Source organism: Lactuca sativa, chromosome 2, assembly GCF_002870075.4.
Source record: "Lactuca sativa cultivar Salinas chromosome 2, Lsat_Salinas_v11, whole genome shotgun sequence".
Taxonomy (NCBI): Eukaryota; Viridiplantae; Streptophyta; class Magnoliopsida; order Asterales; family Asteraceae; genus Lactuca; species Lactuca sativa.
This window is the reverse complement of record NC_056624.2, coordinates 183,446,525-183,449,263: the sequence shown is the minus strand read 5'-3', so window position 1 is coordinate 183,449,263 and position 2,739 is coordinate 183,446,525. Positions and strand designations below refer to the sequence as shown.

The following is a 2,739-nucleotide window of genomic DNA, read 5'->3' as shown; positions in this document are numbered from 1 at the left end:
AGATTATCTTTAGTAGGCCGGGACAGAAAAACTCAATTCGAAATTCATAACTCTTTCATCTGAACTCTGTTTTCGTCTGTCTTTTTATCGTTGGACTACTATCGAAGACATCTTCGACTCTCGTTTAGATTACTAAGGATAGATATCTATCTACCTTAAATTCACTATTTACGTCGCGCTGGGTCGTGCCGGTTCTGTCGCGAAACTTCGACAGGTCATAACTTCTTCGTTATAACTCGGATTTTGGCGTTCTTTATATGCACGGAAACCTTGTGACATATACTACAACTTGGTTAAGATTAATCCTTCTAAATAATCTTCCATCAAAAGGTCATTTTTGATGCTTATCGTCTCTAAATTGACTAGCCCGGATCTACGGGCGTTACAGTAAATGGAGGCTATTCCTGGAGATTGAAGATAAAAAAAATATGGTGATGACTACTGCGTTGCCAATGGATGGAAGCAGGTCATTGAAGATACCCATATGGATCTTGGGGATTTTCTTGTCTTTTAGCTCCTTGGTCGCTCCATCTTCAAGCTCTTAATTTTCTCCTCTTCTCAACTTCTTCCAATAACAATCTCTACACCTGTGAAATTATTATTGGAAACATCGAGGAAAATCAAACTAGGTAGTAAAACCAAATTGCTTGATAAGTTACCCGGAAGCAAATTGTTCCCAAGTGATAATTTATGCAAGTTGTTTAATCTTGTGAGTTGTAATGGTAGTTCCCCGGAGAATGTATTGGAGCTCAAATCAAGAACAGTTAAGGTGGTGATGTTGGAAAATTATGTGGGGATTGGAGATGAAAGGATGTTACCAGAAATTATGGTCAAAGATTAAAGATTTGAGCATGGATTTGACGTCATTTTTGTCATTCCCCCAAGAATCTGGAAGAACCCCAGAAAAATTATTGAAATGTAGAGCAAGAAACATGAGGGAATTCAGTTTTGTAATCGGGACAGGGATTGAACGAGTTAAAGAACTCAAAGTCAAATTTACCTTATAAAGCTTAGAACAACTAGTAAGACTTTCTGGGATTACACCCATTGAAGAATATTATTACTCAAATCAATAGTTTGAAGCAATGGAAATGAACCCAATGCGGGAGGAATCGAACCAGTGAACTTGTTGTTAAACAATTGAATTCCTCTGAGATTCGGAAGGAACCCTAATTCATTCGGAATCGAACCTTCAAAGGCGTTATCATGGAGGCTAAGCTTTCTGAGAGCTTGAAATTGACCTATTTTCGGTGTGATTTGACCACCTAATCCTCGCCATGGAAGTTGAATCACAATAACTTAACCTTGAGCACATTTGATTCCTTCCCAACTTCTAGAACAAGCTCCATATCTGCTATCGTTCCAGCTTTTCAAGAACCCATTTGGGTCAATGAGTTCTTGTTTGAATGATTGGAGGGCTTGAAAATCGGATTCTGTAACAAAGATGAGTGGGTGGGTTTTTAGAGAGAGAGAGAGAGAGAGAGAGAGAAAGAAAGAGAAATAGAGAGAGAGAGACCTTTAATATTAAATAATAATAATAATTATTTTTTATATATGACAAAACTTCATAAATGGTCCCTATGGTAGTGAAAAGACAGAAATGCCATTTACTTAACTGCCAAAAGCTAAGGAGTCAGCGAAAATGACCATATGTTAAAAGTTTTGAAACCACAGGGACGATCCGTGAGGTTTTTGTAAATTAAAGACTAAACTTCAGATTTTCGAAAACCACCGGGACCATTTTTGAAGTTTTGTCATAAATATATTTTGCTTTTGGCATCTTCAAACAATCTTATACATACTAAGATGTTTCTTCCATCGACACTTGATACAATACAAGTGAAATCAATAACAACCCATAACATAACAAGATATCCACCGATGTAAATGTTCATATTGTAGGCATGTAGATTCATTAACGAGTCAAACTCCTTCACATCTTCGAGAGCGACACATGAAGGCAAATTATGGCTAGTCACACCACACCCACTCGATTCAATCTTTGATATCATGCTCATCGCCCTTCTTGTCATTGTTTGAAGGTTGCATTCCACTTACTACATTAGCATATGATAAATTACATGTACTCTCTTGTTTACCCCAAATTTTACTTCGAGGATATCTTTCTTGTTTCTTCCCTTTTGATTGAGAATCCATCTTCCTGTCTTTATGTTTGAACCTAGCATTTGTCATGAAAATATTATAGTTCCTCATCCATACGAAAACAATTTTTGTGTTAAAGCATCCACCCATTCTACTCGAAGAAACCTTACTAAATCGAACATTGTCCTAAGTCAACAATCGCCGCCCTTTTCATTGCATGTTATATTATTGCCTTGTAGTAAAATAGGAACTTCAAAACATAGTTGGACAAAATAATCGGATACACATATTTTTTAAATATAAACAAATAACATTTCATGGAAACATATGTGCAATTTAGTACTTTGTTAATCAATATTATACAGAAACTATAATTTTATTTTCACCAAGTTGCATTCTCGTTAATTTTATTACTAGATAACAATATTCTTTTATTACATAGTTTTTTGTGCACTTTCTCCACTCCTCCAAATTCTACTAGCAAGTACATGTAAAGCACGAGCCTCAATCATCATTCAAAGGTAATAAGTCTTGTCTGAGTTTTTTTTACAAGAATGTGTATTTCTATGATTACTACATATTAATTTGTGTATCTTGATTTAGCTTTCGTTTTTTAGTTTTATAATTTAATGCCTT

General features: G+C 35.4%; 1 pseudogene; it reads right to left on the bottom strand.

Annotated features, from left to right (window-relative positions):
• Positions 1–814: 814 nt before the first annotated feature.
• On the bottom strand, positions 815–2,033 carry LOC122196633 (probable leucine-rich repeat receptor-like protein kinase IMK3; annotated as a pseudogene).
• Positions 2,034–2,739: the final 706 nt, after the last annotated feature.